This window comes from Micromys minutus (assembly GCF_963924665.1).
Source record: "Micromys minutus genome assembly, chromosome: X".
Classification (NCBI taxonomy): Eukaryota; Metazoa; Chordata; class Mammalia; order Rodentia; family Muridae; genus Micromys; species Micromys minutus.
This window is the reverse complement of record NC_137970.1, coordinates 123,565,316-123,587,193: the sequence shown is the minus strand read 5'-3', so window position 1 is coordinate 123,587,193 and position 21,878 is coordinate 123,565,316. Positions and strand designations below refer to the sequence as shown.

Below are 21,878 nucleotides of genomic sequence, written 5' to 3'. Positions count from 1 at the left end.
CTCTGTTGTTTCCTCATCCTCATCTTCTTTCTCTTCCTCCTTCTCCTCTTCTTCCTCTTCCTCCTCCTTCACATTGTTCTCCCATATAGTTATAGCTGAGAGGGCAGCCTTAAGAGTAGACCAGCATACCTTGTATACAGACATCACTGAGTCATATCTGAGGTACCATGAGGAGCTGGTGGGCTCATTCCCAGATCTTCTTTCTCAACATTATGTGATGAGCAATCTGTATCATTATGTGATGAGCCATCATTACATGAACAATATGTCTGACATGGACTTTTGTCTGGTGCACTCACAGGTACTTGGCTCATTTCATAGGCTGTCAAAGGTCCAGTGGAGTACTTATCTGCAGGGCTTGTGTTGCTTTATCCAATCCTATTGACCATAGGGTAGAGGTGGTACTACCACAGTTGTCTAGGACTTACTGGAGTATATTTAGTACAGTGGGACACAAGACGGCTACCTGGCCACAGTGAAACCTCAGAAATAAACACAAGTCTCATTAAATCCCCAGCTTGTTGGACACCAGCTGAAATCTGGGACCACATCCAGCTGTTAAATTCGTGCTTTAAAAAATGTGCCAAGGTTGTGGAACGTAAAAAATGCTTGTCCAGTGCTGGTGACAGTGCAAACCTGTACAGCCACTCTGAAATCAATTGTGCAGCTTCTTCCAGCAGAAGTAATAGATCTACCTCAAATACAAGTTATACGACTTCAGGAACATGCACAAAAGATGGTCCACCATCCCACAAGGACACTTTCTCAACTTCATTCATTGCAGACTTATTACTAATATCTAGAAACTATAAACAACCCTAAGATGTCCCTCGGATGCAGGTAGAATGTGTACAGAAATTGAATACAGTACATCTACACAATGCAAAATATTATTCAGATATTAAAAACATCATAAATTTCGGAAGCAAATGGATAGAACTAGAAAATATCATTCGGAGTGAGGTAACCCAGAACCAATAAAGATATACATAGTACCTACTCAGTTATAAGTGGGTATTAGTCATAAAGAACAGGATACACTTTACTGTATCCACAATATAAAAAAAGCCAAATAGCAAGGAGGGTACAAAGGAAGATGGTAAAATCATACTCACAAGAGTAAATAAAACAGTTATTGGAGGTGGTAGGATGGAGGAAACGGGGTGGCACCGTGGATGGGGAGGATCCGACATAAGGAGAGATTGGGAGAGAGGATAAAAACTGGTCCAGTGGGGAAATTGCAAGGATGTGTCAGAGAACTGGGTTGGAGCAAAGGCCCCTTGGGTTTTTAGGAGCGTCTCACACTGAGACCCCTGGCAATGGGGAATATGGAGCCTGAAATGGTGAATTCCTGTATCTAGAAAAGACTCCCAGTGAAAAACCAAGGACAGTAACCCATCCACAAAATCTTTGACCCAAAATGAGTGCTCCCTATAATATGTGAAGAGACAAAGATGAAGTGATACCCATTCCATAGGCAGGAACCATTCTCTGATTGTATTCATGATACTGTTTGCAGAGTGGTGCCAAGCAAAACATTCCACTTAGATGCTCCACGGAGAAGCCAATGGAAGCAGGTCCAGAAATCCACAGCTAAATTTAGATGGACTCAGGGAGTCTTGTGGAAGAATTGGGATAAAAGAATGCAAGAATCACAAAGAGGAGGGGAAATATAGTATTTTATTCCAGGTTGTGTGTTAATAGCCTTAAAATAGTGTCATGGAGTCTTGTGGAAGGGTTGGGGAAATGGTTGAGGATCTTGAAGCAGATAGAGAACTCAGAGGAAGACATACAACATCAACTAACCTGGACCCCGGTGACTCTGAGAGCCTGAACTCTTATGAATTTTAAAACAGTGTAATGAAGTGGAGGAGGGAACCTGGAAGGCCCTGTCAAGGTTTCCCCCTGAGGAATCACAGATCATGACAGGCCAACTGTACAACAGATCCATGACAGGGAAGCGAGTGAGGACCTGCAAAGTGCCATACACAGAGAAAGAGGAGGGGACAAGGACAGAGAGAGAGGAAGAGAGGGGAGACTGTCCAGGACCATATGGAAACAGGGAGAAATTCTGCCCCCTGGAGGAGTCAAGAGGTGGGGAACTTAGTCTATTGATGGAAGGCAGAACATACCTGCAAGTAATCCACTTTCCCATGACAGGTAGGTCCAACTGGGTTTCCTGAGGTTTACAAGGGTCCTTTTGAATTTACAGGTCAGAAAGACACTTTAGAAATGTTAAATGCTAGTCTTTTCTGAAATGCACAATATAGATAAAGGTCGTATATACACCCTCTGTGTCATAGGAGAGCCTTGGCAAACAATATCCTTGTTAAAAATCAGAGCAAGATTTCTTCCTAATTAATTATTTACCATGAGAAACCGGTGGTTGGTCATTGGGAGAAGTTACTACCAAATGAAGTTTTAAAACCACCAATCAAAGAGCAAGGCCTGGACCTAAGCCTCTTGCACGTATGGAACACATGTGTACCTTGGTCTTTATGCAGTTTCCCTAACAACTTGAAAAAGAGTTGTCCATTAATCTTTTTCAAATATGAGAAACTGAAGGAAGGGGAGGAAAGGGGAATCTCTGAAAGTAGCTAAGAATTTCCACATCCAGTAGAAATGTTGAGAGAGTTCTGGAATCCTGGTTTGGGTCATTGAATCACCCTCAGATCTCACCTTGAGTCTTGACAAACCTGCCCTTTCCCCAGATGACCTGGGTGGAAGGGTTTGTAACAAGTCTGCTGAACTAAGGCCTGAGAACATGGCAGGGGCTAATAGTAACATCCTCACAAGGCTCTGTGAAAACTTTTGTGAGTTTCCTTACATGTAACACACAGTAAACAAACACACACCTAGACAGAAACATACACATTCACACATAGAATTAATATACATGATTTACAAACAGGAGGAAAAAGATAGTATTAAAATTGCAGGGTCTAAGTTAATAGCCTCAACATAGTATGAGAACACTAATTGGCCATACAAATGTAGGCGAAAAGGTCTTATCCGCATGTATATTGTGGGTGTTTAATCCTATTCCATCTTTGGCAGAGGAGTTGCCAACATTTCTGATCATACAGCATGGGTTTGCCCTGTGAGGTGTTATCTATACCCATCTCGACGTGGAGAGTGGCCCCTATGGAGTGGGATTTCATACTGCATAGGCTGGTGGAGTGCTCTGTTCTGTGGAACCTGCTCTGCACAGCAGACCCTTAGGCAGGTGCTAAGAATGACCCTATCCTTGGAAAGAGCCAACAGCAGCTGTTGAGAGCTGAAAGTATGGACACATATTGTGCAGTGAAAACCTTGGGCAGCCAGTATCACCTCCAGGTTGTGCCTTCAAGAGAATTCATTGATACGAAAATCCTGGGTGTGGGATAGAAAGCCTGCCAGAGATGGAACTTTTTTCATAATGTGGAAAAGGAGAGAAACTGAGCCTTTGCTCTTCTACACACACATAATGTTAATTTGTTGAGTGTTAATGGGTATTGTCAAACTCATACCATTCTGAGCCTGAGAACATGCCAGATGTCCTAAAGGACAGAGCAATGTTTCCACTAAGTACACAGTTGTTGGATCCCATTTGTGGTCTCACAGCCAAAAAACCTACAAGGTAAAAGTCAAGGTAATCTAGATAGGCCTAGCAATGTGGGAAGAGGGTGAAAGGAGAAACACAAATAAAAAGCTGGGTTGTCCTGTGAAATCATCTCAGGTACAAGTAACAGAAAATAAGAGAGGGGCTGGATAAATGACTGTATTTAATACCTCTCTCTGTTCTGGTAGGTGAGCTGGGTTTGTTTCTCATCACCATCACAAAAATGTAAATATACTGGGGTTTTGGTCAATAGTGAAAACACACATGTAAAAATCATTGCAGAACCTGAGAACCTTTGTTCTAAAAGTTGTTAACAATGCTAATTGGGAAGAGATTTCTCTCTCTAAGCTTCTTACATACCAAGCCAATGCCTCTGCCTGGCTTGGTTCAGTCTGGCTGACACTCCATGGTAGAAGCAGTAATACAGGCAAGCTGAGCCCAACAGCAGAGACAGTCAAACCAGGCTCCCAGACCAAGTAGGGAAGCAGCAACCAAATTTGTTTTCACCCTTCCATTCACCGGATCTGCACACACCACCTGGACCCAAGGCTGTGGTGGCAGAGGTTGCCCCTACCTCTAGAAAGAGGACTGTGTGGGATTCTGCTCCAACATCCACTCTCAACTAATACCTCAGTAGGGACCATGGAAACTGTGAAGTCAGTCACAGGGAAGGCCAGGGGGACCTTTCTTCCCTACAGAGGATGCATCAAGACCACATAAATTGACTGACTAGACACACGGAGCATGGCCAGTGGACAGTCCTGGGAATGACCAGAAACTTCCATACTGGGACACTCAGCTACCCAGGATGTTCTTAGGGACAAACCCCCAAGCTCAAGTGACTCTTGCACTGCTACCTTTCATTAGAAGTTGTTTTCAGTAAGTGACACTGGCCTCCTGGAGAATCCTTATGTTTGAGCCTTGATAAGACCTTATGAAGAGCCAAGAAGCACCCTGTCCTTAAGAGCAGGAGGGTCAGCCATGGTTCCAAAAGTGTAGGAATGTCTGAGTCAGTGGTGCTTGCAGATTCCTTCCCTGTGACCTGTGACAAGAATCAGGGAGATTTCCAATACTGTGTATCTCAGAGCTCATCACCTGGGAAATAGATGTGATAAAGCCAGTCCATCAGGAAGGCTGGAGTTCATGTGCTACATGGAAAGGCTCCAGGGCAAATTCACACAGTGAGGAGAGCTATACTGAAAGGTTGGGAATGAGATAGCTAATGAGCCCAAATGAAATCTCATGGAACAACTTCAACAAATCCCCCAATGACCCTTTAATACATGTGGAAATCTGGGTGTTTCTTTCACATGCTAGGAAACTCCTACTATGCGAGTAAAGACGCTTTTTTTTTTTTTTTTTTTTTTTTTTTTTTTTTTTTTTTTTGTAAAGAAAGCTATGAATATGTAGTTAATGAAATATGTATGATTACAATATAGCAGGACATGGGTAATATTGATGGAAACTCAACTGATCTCAATATTTAATAAAGACTTAACTTAAAAAAAAAACAAACAAACAGATTCTGGCTTGATCCTAAGGAAGTTGAGAATCAGTGAGAAAACTGTTCTCTTATGTCCACAATTGCACGGAGGCCTGCAAACATAAGCCCTCACACTTAATAGCACACACACACACACACACACACACACACACACACACACTACTGTTAAAATCAAATGTATCAGGGGCTACATATTTGGTTCAGGGTTCAATAGCTCTTGCTACACTGGCAAAGGAGCAGGGTTTAGTTTCCAACACTCACATAGAGAAGGACAACCTCTCAAACTCTAGTACCATGAAATTTGTCATCCTCTACGCTTCTCTGTGGACACTAGGCTTACATGTCATATACAGTGAGTCACCTGGGCAGGGAAAACACTCATCCAAGTGACAAATAATCAAGTGACCTTAATAGGCAGCTCTGCCTCTCCTGACCAAAGAGACAGTGGAGGAGGAGTTCTAAGACTCACTTTCCCATAATTGCACCATGACTCACAAACCTCTTCCAGAGGTTGTGGTCAGCCCTGCTGTGCCTGAGGTGTGTTCAACTGTGATTACAGATCCTGTGCAAGGTCAGTATTCTCTGCTTACTGTGTTTGTTTGTTTGTTTCAGCCCAGGATATTGCACATGTTTGTTCATGTCTAATCCCTGAAGGACACTCCAGGCTGATTCCTCATTTCCAAGTTCCTGAAGAGCAGAGACTGCTCAGAAAAGTTTCCCATCTCTCTACCCCAAATTCATCACATCCTAAAAGTCCTGGTATCTGCTTCTTTCTCATTTTCCATACTCACTATTGCCTTCTTTATGGTTCTGACATGTGGCTGTTCTTGCTGGGAGAGCACACTGCAGCTTTCCTGAGCTTGGACTTTGGTCTGAAGCATTGTTTGATGGCTCCTTTGCAAGTCTGTGTCATCTGCACTCACACATCCTGTGGGTCCTGAAGGGTCTGACTTCTCCCTCGTCCCACTATGCCAGAGCCTTAGAGAGACCATGTGCTCACTGAAGATCTGGGGCAGCAGTTCCTCTTAGCATTGGTTTAGTCTTATAATATTTAAACAGAAAGAGGGAATAAACACAATGAAGAAATCAAGAAGAAATTTATTTTCTTGTTCAAAATAATGTGAAGGTCTTTACATTCTCAAAAAATTTTCTTTCAAATGACGTGAAATCCAGAGACATTGTACAAACTAAACAATAGGAGGCAACTGCCCCACAACCTTTTTTAAAATAACAAGAGTCTCCCAGCCTGGATCAAGAACACATGCCTTAGTAACTGAATTCATAAAGGTTAAACATATGCAGCTAAGGAACACTGTAGTAAAAGCACAAACATTTTGGTACAACAGTCAACACCAAGACATCCAGTTAGAATAGGACAAATAGAATGGAACTGTTCCCACCAGCTCTGAAATGGGGGTATAGTCTTAGACCAATGACTCTGCCTGTCTGATCTGGGAAGGGAACTACCAGTGCACTGGAATGGTACTTGTCTGAGCAGCAGTACCATTTGCAAGGTGCTCCTGGCCTAGGGCCCCAGTAGTTCTTCAATGAAAGCCTCTGCATACCTGAAAAGATTGGATCTGGGATGCTGCCTTACAATGGTGCAAAATACATCCAGACTTTCATCTTGGTGGTTTCTGCACAGGCCCTGGGGCCCCACAGGAACTCATGGCTTGGAGGGAGGCTGCCAGGCACCTGCCTATATACCAGGTACCCTTCCTGCACAAAATGCTCAGTGATGAGTCTCCTGGGCTCCCCATACATGAAATGATCCCTCCCAGCATACAGTCCCATGATATTCAATAAACGCCACAACTCTTCCTCGCTGACAGAGTTGCCGTGCAAGAAGATGATGCACAGGATGGTGATGACCAGGCCTGTCTTGGGGATCCCCGGAGAACCGTGCTGCATCCCATCATAGGTGATCCCCAGCGCAGGGACAAAAGAGTAGGAGTCCACAAGGGGGTACACTGGTACAACATCAATGCCAAACAATAGCCACATGCAATCAGAGGCCTTAGTAAATATCTGGTGGTAGGACAACTCATAAGCTCCTGTGATCTGAGCCAGCATTCCTGCCTTAGTTACTATTTGGTGACTTCGATACTTCAAAAGCAGGAAGTGCACTAGTCTGACTACTTTTCTATTTATTGCTTCCTGTGTGGGGAACGCTGCATGGGCCACTGCCCTGGATCGGTTATGAGAACCCTCTACAGATGTTGCCCCTCCAATGGAGCCCAAGGCAGTGGGAGAATGGGATGGCCTCTGAGAATGTTCTGAGGCAGCCAGTATTCCTCCCCCAGACACTTCACCTGAGGTGGCTGCAATGGCCAACCCCTCCCCCACCTCTGCTATGGGGACCTGGTTACCCTCCTGGTCCCCTGTCTCCCTAGAGGACTGAGTATTCTCCAGGATTTTGAAGGTCTGGCTGTTCTCTGCAGGATCTATTCTGAATTTTCTTGGGGACACAGGCAGGGCACCGTGCAGATCACAGGGATGAAGACTCAGAGGTCTGAGGGAGAAAGCGAGAAGTTGAGTAGACTCTGACAGCTGTCCTTTAGCAGCTCTCAAATCCCAGTTACAGGATTTTGCCTGGGGAATGATCTCTGGTCAAAGTATAGTGTTACCATATATGTCCTGGCCTAAAGGAAAGGAATATAAATGGCTTCCCTGTGTATGCCTCCTCTTGCCTGAGGTCAAGTCTCAGAACAACTCTCATTGTCTCTGAAGTGGGGCACACGGAATCAAGGTCATTACCCATATCCTGACGCCAGGTCAAGGGTTACCAAGAGATAGAACCTAATTCAGTGTGGTTCATTTGTGCTGTCCAGATTCCTAAGGCAAGAGGCTAGTCTGTGAGCTAGCTGGAAGAACAGGAGAGGGAGAAGAAACCACTCCAAGTGCCTCAGGCAGGTAGGGAGTGAGTACTCTGTATAAGGAAGGGACTCTCTTACCTCTCACCTTGTCCTCACAAAAATTATCTTCTCCTTGGTGACTCAGGTCAAAGTGCTCTCAGCAGGCCCTTCAGCTCCTTGACCTGCATCTGGAATCAGAGCAGGAGACACAGACTAGTATAGACAGTGCCCCCAGGGAAGTGTCTTTGGAGCAAAGCTCTATGTCTGGAGCTGAGATGCTTTGCTCATCCTGGGTTCTTTTCCTAGAGTTTCCCATGTGTGTACTTAACCAACAACTGTGTTCAAGGGCGGATCTGATGAAGTTCCTCACTTGAACACCCTGTATTTCTCCTCAGAGAACTGGGACCCTCTTTGGGATATCACGTAATGAACAACTGTCCTGGGCTCATGTCTTTGGACTAAATGTTCCCAAATCTACCTGCAAATCATCTTAGCTCTCTCTCTTGAGGGTCCTGCTTTCTATTCATTGCAAGATAGCCCCTACTCTGGGCTCCCAGGTATTGCAACTGGAGCATACAGCATTGATGCAGTCTTCCATTGGGGAGTGGAGTCCTCTTCACATGTTCATTTTTGACCATGACCACATCCCTGGATTCCTGTTCCAACACATACCTAATCTGGCACAGATGCCTGGTTCCGTCTGGGCCCTGGTGATAACCCGGACTTAGCAGACTCACCTTTCTGAAAGAGAAGACAGAAATCAAAATATATCATTTCTCAATATCCTGGGAAGGGGCTTCTAACAACTTGTTAAGTGGGAAGGGTCTTACATGTTTTTTCAGTTTCTCAAGATTTTCTTTACCATTCCCCAGAAAGCACTTCCAGACTTCCCATAATTCGATCTACCATACATCATAAAGCCTGCTCTGACCATGACCTTAACAACTAATCCAATAGTCAGGGATGACATCTTTGGTCTGCATTGAACCTCCATTAGTATTCTGTGCAGCAGAGCAGGCAGCTTTAACTTGACCATTATCAGGGGACTTAGGCTCCTCCTGGGCGATCCTGGTTCCTTACACTTACATATCTGAGGCTTATGATTATATATCAGAGGCCTTAGTCCCAGAATCAATCTCTCTGCTCATTCACACACCACAGCCTGGAGCAAAGGTCAAGTGAGTCAGTTTGGCCTCCTCCAGGCATCCCATGCTACTCAGGTGTGTAAAGGCCCACCTGTGCTCTGAATGGCAAGGATGCAATTGTTTTTAAAAGTTGGATCATACTAGGGTCCAGGCTGCATTCATTCAGCATTTCTTCAAAACCCACTATCTAGACATTTTCTCTTGGGTCAAGCTTAGGCTGTCTCTTATCCTCCAACCCCCAGGAAGTTCCTTGTATGTAAAATAGTGGGGGAAATGGCTCACCCCAGAAGTGGGTACTTGGACATTCAGGAAGCAACAAGATTCTAAACCCTAGGCTTTAATACAGTCAAGTCCTAGGAGAGAGAGATGGAAGGCCTAGGAGTGCTCATTGGTCCGCTCAGCTTCAGTTTGTTTCTTTGACTGACAAAATGAATAAAATGAAGCTTGATTGTATCTCAACAAAGTACTCATGAAAGCTAGCAGTTTCATCTGTCCTTCTTGGGGACATGCTGACCAAAGTGTCAACAATGCTTTATTTGTAAACTTTCTATTCTCACAAGGGCCTTTTCAAACCACAAAACTAGTCACATCCACTCAGAAAATATGGCATGGATGTCACACTATAGTCAGCTCAGAAAATGGCTCCCATCCATCTAAGCCAGTGATGTGGTTAACCTGGTATGACCTATTACTAGTCCCCCCCCCCCTAAAAAAGCTACGAACCGACCAAATGCCGGGATATAGAATACCATTGAAAGACCCCTGCTTAGCAATAATAAATGCCATTTCTGTAATGCTGTGCACACAAGGGGCAGGCTAGGAAAGGGTCCCAGATGGCCAAGCAAGATACAGGTGGTCAGCCAGCTTACAATAGACAAAGAAAGGAAGATACTCAGATAAGCCCAAAACAACTATCCTTGAAAGCTGCAGCCCGGGCTGGTACCAGGAGTTGTGTCCTTGGAGCCATTTATCTGCCACAGTTCCCACACTTAGATAAGCCCAAGGCAACTATTCTCGGGAGCAGCAGCCCCGGCTGGTACCAAGAGTCATGTCCTTAGAGCCATATTTTTGGTCTCAATCCCGGGCCACATTTAATCTAGCCAATTAGAACCCTGTTACTATGTTTCTGCTTCTGTACCTTGCTTCTGCTCCCCAAATCCTATAAAAAAGTAACTGTCCCTTGGTCCGGCACACTAGACTTCTGAATAGGCTGTCGCCCACGAATGTCTGTGACCAATAAAACCCTCTTGTGACTTGCATCCATTGGTCTCAGCTGTTTCTTGGGTCCTGGGGTCTCCTCAGCTAAAGGTCCTCTCAACGAGCGTCTTTCAACCATGTCTGACTCACTTTCTTCCAGGAACTTCAGAAATAAATTCAAACCCCACAAAACCTCTTATGTGATGAACATCATCCAGAGTCAGATACAGTTGTGGATGTTTGCAGCTAAACATTTAACTGAAGACAGGGAACCTAATGAATGTTCTAGGGAAAGGACTGAATTAGCTGAAAGGGTTTGCAACCACATGGAAAGAACATTACCAAATAGCCAAATCCTCTACAACTGTCAAAGACAAAAACACCAACCAATCAGCACACATGGAGAGACCCATGTCTCCAGGTACATATGCAGCAGGGGATGGCATTGTCTGGCATCAATAGGAGAAGAGGCCTTTGGTCCAATGAAGGCACATTTTCCCAGTGTACGGCAATGCCAAGGTGCTGAGGGGGGACAGGGTGGTTGGGAGATGGAACACCTTTGTGGAAGCAAGGGCAGGGATGATGGCTTGTCGGGGGAGAGGCAGTAACATTTGAAATGTTAACAGAAACAACAGAAAATAAAAGAATAAGTAAAGAAAAGTAGTAAGACCTCAATTATTACAGGTATGTCAGAAATTGACTGTGTGTTCCTCGATTTCCTGATGTCCAAAGAGTGGCATTATTCACTCCTTTCAAGACATCACATTAAATGCCTCTGAGCTGCCATCTCCAAGGTCTGGATATAGAGTTATGTGGGTGAAGATGTCCATTCCAGGAACCTCACAATTCCCTGTTATGTCAAAAACAGCTCTGAGCTCCTCCTCTTCCCCAGTTAAGGATTACCTGAAGCACTTTCTTACTGACACTTCCCCACTTCCCAAATACAGAAGCACAGTACTGATCACACTTCCAGACACTTTGGAAGTGGCTCTAAGCCTTCAAGAGAATGTGGTCCTTTCCTGAAGGTCTCCCTTAAGGAACCTCACAAAATGTCTGCACTGCGCTAAGGATCCAGATGCAAGAAGTTCAGCATGGCCTTCATAATTCCAGGTACTTCAGCAAATGTCTCCATGTCCCCTGAAAAATCCCTGGAAGCCTGACACACGGAGTTACTGAAGCCCTGTCAGGGCAGCAAGAAAATCACTCTGAACTCCCTCAGTTCCCGGAACCCCATGTGTGCAGGTCTCTGTTCAAGAGCCTCAGAAAATGGCCTCAACACTGTCACCCACTTGTCCCCTATTCAAGTAGCTGAGTGTGGCCTTCATATTTCCGGACACATGGAAAGATCGAGTTCTCTCCCCCCAATTCCCACAAACCCGAAGCAATTTGTGAGAGACGCCCTTCCAGATGCCCTGGCAAATGACTCCAAACCCCTCAAGAACCTGGAGCCCCGTGTGCAAATGTTTCCGTACCAGGAGCCTCACGAAATGGCCTCGATACGCGTTAAGTCCTCCAATCAAAAGCCGAGCGTGGCCTTCATATGTCCAGACACCTCGGAAAATGGCCCCGAGTCCTGTCCCCCCATTTTCCACACACCTGAAGCACTTTGTGAAATAGACCCTTCCCAGCCCAAGGGAAAGTGACTCTGAACCCCTCACGTGCCTGGAACCCCGTGTGTGAAGGTCTTCGTTTCCGGAGCCTCACAAAATGGCCCTGAGTTCCGGAAGTCACAGATGCACAGAGCACACGTGGACTTCACACTTCCGGACACCTCAGACCACGGCTCTGAGCTCTGCCCCCCACCCCTTAACTGGGTTTTGAAGAGACTAGAGAGCTTTAAATTTATTTTTCTTACTTTAATTTAGACCTGATATAAGCCTTGTGAATCACATCTTGTAAAGTGGAATTCACTGCTATATAAACAATCACTTTGTGTTTTAATATTATACAAAATAGTCTTCATATTAAAGTGTATGTTGTTCATTTTTTACACATGCAGCAGGTTTTCCTCGATTCAGAATGTTATGATTTCTTGACAGTATATTTTCTGAGCTTTGAAAATGAAATATACCTTCAAAGTCAGTTCCTATGTACCACCAACCCAAGAGTGTGCATGGGCTGGACCTAGATGCCTTCCTGCCAAGTATATGACAGACGTACAGCTTGGTCCTCAGGCACATCCCCTAATAAAGAGAGCCAGGGTTGTTCCCTGAATATGTTGTCTGCCCTTCTGGGGATTGCCTCACCTAAATGGGCCACTTTGCCTCAGCTGCAGAGAATGAGCCTTGTGTTTGTGACCTGAGGTACCAGGGGACAAGGGAAGTGTGTGAACAGGCAAGGATGGAGGAAGGGAAGAAGTTCGGTGTGAGGAGGGACTGAGAGAAGGAGCTAATAATGGGATGTAAGGTGAATTAATAATGAAATTAATTTTAAAAAGTGACCTTAAAAAACAAAACAGAAACTGAGAGCATCGTGCTGTTGTGCTTGGTGATGAGCATGTGCTTTTAGAAGCTTTGAGAAGGAAAAAGATTACATTTCTATACATTATTAAAAACTTATTTAATCAATGAGAAAGAGAGATAAAAATCAAAAGGCACCAAAAAAAAGTAATGTCATCCTATTCATGTAAACTACCACTACCCAAGAGCAAACAGCCCGAATGACCTTGTAGCCTGTAAGAAATGTTCCAACCTACAGGCTTTTCTTATCTGTTTTCAAACTGAGAAGGTTCTACAGTCCTGGAACAATAAAATCGCATGACTTATTAATTCCATTCGTAAATATAAAACATGTCCAGCTAATGGCCTTTGAAGTAAAGGAAAAGCAACATTTTGAAAACCAAGAAACCCCAAGTCTCTCAGTCAGTACAGGAAGGATGGAATCTGTCACAATCTCCTCCTGCCACCTTTCTATGAAGGCAGAGCTGTGAGAACAGGGACTCTGTCTCACCTGATGTTGGATGGGAACTGCCAGTGGACCAGAATGTGTGTCAGAGCAGAAGGACCATCTGCTGGGCCAGGCTGGTCTAGGTGTTGTTTGTCTGATCTCATAGCATATCCATTCCTGAAGAGGTAAGCTCTAGGATTACTCCCAGGTATGTTGGAAAAAATTCCAAGGTTTTCCCTTCAGTGGTTGGATAGGGGCCCTTGTTCCCCACAGAAATGAGTGGACCGATATGAGCAGGGTTGTCTTGGTTATGCCAGGACCTGATTGCAGCATTCCATCAGAGAAGATCCCTGTGGTAGGTAGAAGACTACAGTGGAGTGGACAATTCCATCCCCTTGTATCCTGTGAAAGCCAGAGGCGAGCCTCATAGACTCAGAGGCCCTACTTATGATCACAGAGTAGTCATCCTCATCATCTCCTATGACCCCATCGAGCAATTCTGCCCTGGTTGGCTGTTGCTTCCTACTACATGTGATGGGTTGGAAGTGCATGAAGTACACTATCTTTCTAGTTAGGTTGTCCTGCAGAGTTAATGTGGGTCTGGTACCTCTGTTCTTAATTTCCAGAGGCCCAACAGATGTCCTTATAATGAGACTCATGATTGTCTGGAGAAAGGGGTCACTCTCAAAACTCAGGGACAACAGGCTGCATAACCTTTGGAGGACAACTTACAAAGGAACCTTTAATTTCTACCCCCAAGGGTCTATCTTCATTCAAACTGCACAGAGTGGCCTTCTGTGTTTCAGAAACCTCACACAATGGCTCTCAGTCACAGCCCCAACCCTGATCATTGTATGTGGATTTGCAGGTAGAAAGGAGGGCAGGGGTTCATGTCTGAAATTAGAACTGAGGCATCCTCTGATCCCTGGACCCCTCCCAATTCCATTGTTCTCTTGAGAGGCTGAGAATCCTCATCTTCCTTTAGACCTAACAGAGAACTCTTGCCTGTGAGTCTCTGCTGTGTGACAGGTGACCATTGTCATTCAATATGTCAACAGGTGCATTGGTCAGTGTGAAGGACAATCAGGGGAGAGGGCAGGGTGTTCTTTGTAGACCACAGAGCAGGCATTAGGAACATCAGAAAAGATGGGCAAAGATGCAGGGAGGGAAGCCCCTGCATATGGGGGCATTGTCAGTTCAAGGGACACTGTAATGTGCTGGGAATGTACAGAAAGTCCCACAGTGGGACACTCTGCTACCCTGGATGTAGTCAGGGACAATCTCTAAATACACTGGACTCATGTGCTCACCTTTATTTTAAGGCTGATCTCAGTAGCTAACATAAGGCTCATGGAAGGTCCATCTACTTTTGCCCTCACAGACATTACAAAGAGCCAGGGAGAGCCCTGTATTTGCCAGAAAGAGATGATATGTCACATGTGATTACCAGATCTGTCCTGGGTACGCTGGGAGAACCATGCTACATCCCATCGGAGCTGATCCTGAGGGCATGGACAAGAGAGGAGGATAGCACAGTGGCATTCCTTTCCATCATGTCAAGGCCAAACATCAGCCTCATGCAGTCATCGGCCTTAGTAAAGATCTCAGGGCAGCGCTCCTCCTTATCCCAGATGATCACATACACAATCTCTACCATGGATGTCAGCTGCTTCCTCCTGTACTTGAGGAGCAGTGACAGAATCATATAAACTCTCTTTCTATGGACTGCATCCTGCCAAGGGGACTCAGGGTGAACAATTTCCCATACGTTTCTTCCTGAATCTCCAACAGATGGTGAACTTGCAGTGAAGCCCATGGCATTGTGGGGAGAGGAGACAATCTGAGCATTCTGGGATGAACCCAGCTTTCCTCCCATAGACACAGCCCCTGAGGTTGTGGCAGTGGCTTCCACCTGTTCTGCCTCAGATAAGGGGACATGGGCACCCTCCAAGTCCCTTCTCTCCCTTTGGGCCTGAGTAATGTTTAGGAAGTAGAAGTTCTGGCTGTTCTCAGGAGGATCCATGCTGAGGTTTCTTAAGAACACAGGTAGGACACCTTGGAGGTCACAGGGATGAAGACTCACAGGCCTGAAGGAGAAAGGGAGATGGTGAGTAGATTCTGATAGTTATCCCTTGGGCAGCTCTCAAAAGCCCCTATTAGTGGATTTTGCTTGGGGGATGCTCTATGGTCCTGGATAGGTGGACACTCATGGCTGCCTTTATTAAGACACCCTCTGGGTAGGAAAGGCTGTTTAAGGTCACTGGGCATCAATGTTTCCATTCTCAAAACCCAGATGATAGGACCACTGTGAAGAGTACCCCTCTTGGTTCTGAGGAGAGCTACAGACCTGTGGATCAGGATTCAGTACAAATTGGGCCCTTGGCTTTCAGAGACCTCAGATGCCAAAAGCCAATGACTCACTCTGTGGTATTTCCTGATGTGGTTTGTTCAGCATCTTCCAGCAGGCTAAAAGATCTCCAGATGCCAGTGGGTCTATCCTCCAGAGACAAGGTGGCTTCAGCACCCTCAGAGATGTGAAATGCTCGGTTAACAGGTGGAAGAATTTCTTATGAATCTTGCTATATTAATCCCAGGAAAAATATGAATCTGCTGTGTGAAAGCAAGCACTGGGGCATCCTTGTGATTCTCAGATGACACTCACTTTTTCCTTTCCAAAGCACACGTCATTCATTCATTCATTTACTCACTTATTCCGTCAATTGGTCCGGCTGTCATAGCCCACTATGTTTCAGATGCTAGAAGGATGTGACATGGCAATGAAGGCTCAACAGTTCTCAAAGGTAAGAGCAAGTTTTCCTCTCCATTGGCCTGACTCACTGGTCCAGACTGTCAGGCTGTACTTTATCCTTCCAACCCTGCCTCTACCTTCCTATATCCCAATGAGGTGGATCTAATACAATCCTTCACTCTACTAACCTCAGTGGCTTCTTGGATGGCTGAAGATGACACAGTTGCTTCTGGGTGCTCTAGGAAAGCTCAGGGTTAATTAAGGCCTGCTGCAGCATTCCTGGATGCTATGCAGGAAGCAAGCAGAATAAAGGTCACATGCAGCCAGCAACAGCTGGTTTCCTGGTTGCTACACCTCCCTCATTAGAGATTTCCTGGAAAGGCTAGCCTGTGGAGAGGTGGACCATTTGCATCTGCTCCCAGGATTTGTCCTCCCCAGTTTCATAGAGGGCGGTCAACACTGCATATTGGCTGCAGAACTTGCAATGCTAAAACCTGGAGAGTGTCCAGAAAAAGAGGATGAGTTCAGGATTGGTATTGCCAAGCCCTAACCAGAGTGAAGTCCCAGACCAACAAGAATCAGAGGTTAAAAAGGACCTGAAAGACAGAACAGGTGAGCCAATGTAGGGAGGAGCTGGAATAGCATGCTAATCCTTCTGAATAGGGGAGTGTTCCCATGCCACAGGCTAGGAGAAAGCCTGTGGGGATAAAGCTTGCTCAGGGACTGTGAGATCCTGTAGTGAAACAGGACTTCCTGCTCTGCCAAGCCCCGAGGGTATGAGGCAAAGTTGCTGGTACTGAGGGCCTGGAAGAGTGGAGCCCACAATGGTTCATCATTAGTATTATTGAAAGGCAGGAATGAACTTGGCAGACAGGAATGAAGGGGAAGCATCAAGGCTAAGAAGAGTTTATGGTGTCCTTGAAGCTGATGCAGAAGTTAAATAAACTTGCATCAGAAAAGGAGGTTGTTTTGTGTGTTCCAAAACATGGTATCAGCACCGTGAGGCCTATGGAGGAGAGGACAGTCATCACACAGCAGCTCATCTCAGCTGGTCTACAGATGTGGCATGACCACAAGGGGGCGTATAACAGAGCTTCCCACAATTGAACAATGAGAGGTCAGGATAGTTCCTCTTCCTTTTCTTCCTCTGTCTTTGTTTTTCACATGTTACTGCTGTACAACAAGTTTAAATTACTTAACAGATCCTTTCAGTGAGCAGCATTTTATCTTGAAGAGACAGTTAGGTTTACTATTGGTAAAATACATCAAAAATATATTAAGGCACTGAAATAAATACATAGTCAATGAGTGGAAATATCATGATGTGTACTGAATGAGTCATAATAAAGTAAGATTATTTTAGTTTTGACAGTTTATAGTAATCTAACTAGTCATTATCATGTGTACAGTCAGACATGCATTTCAATGTCTATCTCTCCTGCCAGATAAGACAGCTGACAATGACAATTCTGCAGCCATGACTTAGGTCACACTCTATTCTCCTGAGATGTGCACTTTATGTTTTGCTTTCCTTGGCAATTTATTCTTTACTTTTTAATTAGAGACTATTCTTTCTACTGGAATATCTGCCTGGCATGTACTCTACATGGACACACAAGAAACCCCCACTGCACCTTCTGGTTAATTAGAGACTGGAGGCTTTATTTGTAGATACACAAGAAACACTCTTGTGAGAAGCTCCTCATAAGAATACAGAGAACCATTTGTCAATTATAACTATATAAATAGAAGGGTTTCAGGATAGGCTTACATGAAACATCTCCTTAGAGATTCCTGAACATATTAAAAATCAAAAGTTTTTGCCTGTGTCTGAAATATTAAACCATTGATTATACTATTCTCTTTTTTTCTTAATTATGTATATTGCTAAAAATGGCTCTGATAGTGTTGTATACACGTTATCAACAAATATTTAATTTTCTGTTATAAACCTGCTAATCTCCTAGGTAAAGATGTTCTCCTTCATTCTCCATTCCACACTGCCCACCCAACACACACAAGTCTGGTGTATGGAAGCCTGGGAGCTAGGAACAAAGCATCTTTAAAAATAGAAGGGCTAAAAGAAAGGACTTCTGGTTATCTCCACAGGCTTCCTCATTATTCCTGAATCTTACTTAAAACCTCATCTACACTTTCGAGACCTGCTTCATCTGTGGATGGGAGGCAAGGTGCAGGTTATGCCAGTAGTTTAGCTTAAAAAGGGACATCCTGAGTAAGCTTGGGAAGAGGATAAACTGACTCATGGAAACTACTTGGGTGGAGCATGGTTAAGCACAGTGTGGACTCGGACTTAGTATAGAACTCCTGCACTTACACTCTATACCTATGCACTATTCAAGATTCCAAGTGCAGTTGTCACCCACCTCAGTCAGTGATGCACAATGCTTGAGACAGGGCCAGGAATAGACTTTGTAGTTTTAACAGACTCTCTTTCTGTAGCACAAGCTGACCTTGACCTCATGGTAATGATCCTCCTGCCTCAGCCTTTCAAGTGCTTATAACCATGTGAACTGCCATTTTTGGCCAGGCACTGGCCCTTTGGGAATGACTACCAAATGAACCTTTGTCAAATTCTCTTTCCTAATCATACAGTCACATGTTTCTCTTTCATTCCAACAAATAAAAAGCTTTGTCTTCTAGAGACTGTAAGCTATGTGATATTACAACACAGTGAATGTAGAGACAGGTGAGACTCCTCATCTTCATGAAGTCAGACATGACAATTTTGGAGAAAGGAAAATACAATGATACCTCTCCAGATAAATCTTTCCATTCATTTAAAAATTTAATAAGCAGAATTGTTTGTCTATGTGTGTGTCTATGTATAACTTGAGGGCAGTGCCCACAGTTGTCAGACAAGGGAGTTGACCGTCTTCGAGCAGAAGTGTCAGATGGTTGTGCACTGCCATGTGCACTGGAAATTGAATCTAGCTTTACTGCAAGGACATCCAATGCTCCTGACTGCTGAGCCATCTCTCGGGGTGAGAAGGTTGTTATTAGCAAGACACAGGGTTTTGCAATGTTGCTCAGGCTGACAAACTGCTGGGCTCAAGTTATCCTGCCTCTCCAAGTGCTGTGAGCTGCAGCGATAGGGTACATGCCGCTGTGGACAGATTCAAAATTATTTTTAAATAAGTAAATAGTTGAAAACTTTGAGGTTATTTTTTTCTAGACAGGGTTTCACTGTGTAACCCTAGAAGTTAGCTCTGTAGGACAGGCTGTTCTTGAAATCAGAGAGCCTCCTGCCTCTGCTTCTAAAATGCTGGGATTAAAGTGTGGTCTGCCACCACCAACTAGCTTTGGATAACTTTTCTGTGTGTGCTTTTACATTACAAATTTAAGGAGTATAAATCTTGGATACTGTTGACAAATGAATATTTGAGTATTTCTAGCCATCAGATTAAAAACTGAAAATCTCTGAGGATGAAGGACAGGCAATATAATAATTACATTGTTGCTTTTGATATGTCGTGTGTAATATTTTAATGTATTGCTATTTAAAAACTGACTTAGCCAACATTTATATAAGTATCTGTTGTTTCAAAATAATATTTGAATGCTGTTGCCAGGGCAAAGGGAAGCCTACTCTGAGATTCTTGGTATTTTTCAATGACGTCTTTGATGTGGCTCACCCTATGTGAAACATCCAATCTTTGGACAGTCCTTTCCCCATTGGCGATCCAGATCTGGATCCTGGTAATCCTCCAAGTTGTTCAGTGAAACAGCAGACAAAGTGCTTTCATTGTCAACTTCAATATTCTGCTTTAGAAGCGATTCTGGGTGTAGCATTTCCTAGTCTGTGGCCCTGTCATGACGAGGGCTGGACCATAGACTTTTTAGACATACATACTTCATTTTTTTTAATCTTCAACTTTAACATCCACCTCATCTTTATCAAAGACTCCCCAATATTCGGATGTTAATACCCCCTTTTTGATGGAGTTCAGAAACTGCTGCCTCGCACCATCAGAGTAACTTCTAAAATCATCATTGACAGTGAATCCATTTTTCCATGATTTTAAACTTACAACTACCTGTTTCTTCTGTTCAGTGAGGGCCAAGGATTTGGCACCAGCCTTCTCTGCTTCCTCACAAAGTCCATCAAAAAATATTCACAGTCCTTTTGTTGATCATCATAGAGGAATTGATTGTCAGGAGGTCCTGTTCCACGAACCCATTCTTCTTTTACACTGACAAGATCATCTGCTTCTTTCATTCTCTTTCTGCTACTCAGGGTGCAGTCCCCTGGCCCCCGGGGCCAGCAAACACCGCTGCTGCCATGCTGAAGCCCCTCAGCCCAGGAGGGCCTGGAAACACTCTCGGGACCAGCGGCCTCGCCCATCCTCCCCAGTCTTAATCAGGGTTTCTATTCCTGCACAAAACATCATGACCGAGAAGCAAGTTGGGAAGGAAAGGGTTTATTCAGCTTAGACTCTCACATTGTTCACCAAAGGAAGTCAGGACTTAAACTCAAGCAGATTAGGAAGCAGGAGCTGATGCAGAGGCCATGTGTTACTTACTGGCTTCCTTCTCCTGACTTGCTCAATTGCTTTCTTATAGAACCCAAGACTACCAACCCAGACATGGTAGCACCCACAAAGGGCTGGGCCCTCCTCACTTGATCACTTGAGAAAATGAATTACAGCTGGATATCGTGGAGGCATTTCCTAGAGGGAGGCTCCTTTCTCTGTGATAAGTCCCACTTGAGTCAAGATAACACAAAATCAGACAGTATAACCCCTTGAACCTTTTCTTTGTTTGTGGAATCAACTCCATGAGTAGGCAGCCAGGAAAACAGAATTTCCCGGAGCAGGCAGGAAGTAGGGCTTAGGAGTAGACAGCACTGAGATCAGAAGCTATACAGCATGTCCTCTGAGGACAATGAGGAATGCATGACCAACACAGCTCCATCTCACAGTGTCTAGTGAGAGAAAGCCAGGGTTTGTGAGGGCCATCAGTTCTACAAGCCAGTCCTCATTCCTTCCTACTTTCAATACCTTTGTCCCATTTTCTTAGCGCTTATTCAGTGAGTACAAAGGCAGCTAAGTCCTCAGAGGAAGTACAAGGAGGCCTCTTGACAAGAAGATGGAAGAAAAGTGATATAGCTTGTCCCAGAGAGACAGAGTTGCATGCTGGGTCATTGACCACCAGCTAAGTCAAAGAGTGCTGTTTAACAATGTCTCCTGTTTGGTTTAGGCCTGGCTTGTCAGCAGACGCCTCTGAGAAGTTGGCCTCAGGGATATCTCTTCTTCTGTGTCTCCTCAACAAAGGAAACCATCAAACTCAGTGGTGAAATGGACCATTCCCTAGGAATGTGTACGTTCTACTTGTGTGAAGAAAGAATATCAGTCAATAGATTCACTGTTGGTTATAGACCTAGTCAGGTTATATTTCTCAAGTTCTCTTCAGGATATAGGGTGAGTCATTAATATGAAATCCTGAAGCAAAAAATTCAGTAAAATAAAGGGCAGAAGGACAAAGTAGCAGACTAGTTTTGTCTTGATTCTAAGTATTCTTATTTCAAAACTGGGCTGAAAATGTTAGAATTTCATCATTCACTTACTGTGTGTGTGTCTGTGTCTACATGTGTGATTGTACCACTGTGAATGTGCCTGCACATCAGTGAGACAGTACATGCATGGAGATCCAGCTGTTTCTATGTGCTGAGCCTTATTACAGTCTAGGAACTATAAACATCCTTGCTTCCAGGAAATGTCCCAAGAACAGCTCCTTGTCTGTTCTCCTTCCTTCTCTTCTGTACGTTCAGTGTTGCCAGAATTTTCAGCTATACAAGTGGCTGGATGTATCTTGTGAGGAGAGCACACCAAATCTTATTTATCCTGGAATCTCTTTTTGCAGAGCCTATCTTCTCTCAATCTTCTGAGATATATAAACTCGGGTCTGGAGGACACCAGTTCTG

The 21,878-nt window shown here is 44.4% G+C and overlaps 1 pseudogene across 1 annotated transcript in view; it reads right to left on the bottom strand.

The window, feature by feature from the left end:
- LOC308415256 (UBX domain-containing protein 2A-like) overlaps positions 1-20,174 on the bottom strand; it is a 57,529-nt pseudogene extending 37,355 nt beyond the window's left edge. The window contains exon 1 of the transcript in view: positions 19,545-20,174. The product of the transcript in view is annotated as a UBX domain-containing protein 2A-like (transcript). The remainder of the gene's footprint in view (positions 1-19,544) is intronic.
- Positions 20,175-21,878: the final 1,704 nt, after the last annotated feature.